Source organism: Dipodomys ordii, unplaced genomic scaffold, assembly GCF_000151885.1.
Source record: "Dipodomys ordii isolate 6190 unplaced genomic scaffold, Dord_2.0 Scaffold17, whole genome shotgun sequence".
NCBI classification, from domain to species: Eukaryota; Metazoa; Chordata; class Mammalia; order Rodentia; family Heteromyidae; genus Dipodomys; species Dipodomys ordii.
In genome coordinates, this window is record NW_012267233.1 from 12,808,759 (window position 1) to 12,809,085 (window position 327).

Consider the following 327-nt stretch of genomic DNA (forward strand, 5'->3'; position numbering starts at 1 on the left):
AGCCTCTCAAAGTTAGCCTATTTATCCAGTTTGGGAGACATTATATTACTGACAGTTGCTCCTTTCCCCCAAACAAGTGTTCTGTGTGCTAACAACTTAGCTGAAAAAAAAAAAGGAAAGCCAGGTACTGGATGCTCACACCTAGCTACTCAGGAGACTGATCTGAGGATCTCGGTTCAAAGCCAACTGGGGTAGGAAAGTCCATGAGACTCCTATCTCCAATAAACCACCAGAAAACCTGAAGTGGAGCTGTGGCTCAAGTGGTAGATCGCTAGCCTTGAGCTGAAGAGCTGAGGGACAGCGCCCAGGCCAACTTCAGGCCCCACG

General features: G+C 48.3%; 1 long non-coding RNA gene across 1 annotated transcript in view; it reads left to right on the forward strand.

The window, feature by feature from the left end:
- Positions 1-249: 249 nt before the first annotated feature.
- The window catches only part of LOC105982810, a 23,907-nt gene continuing 23,829 nt past the window's right edge, over positions 250-327 (forward strand). The window contains exon 1 of the long non-coding RNA XR_001174919.1: positions 250-308. This is a non-coding gene — a long non-coding RNA (uncharacterized LOC105982810). The remainder of the gene's footprint in view (positions 309-327) is intronic.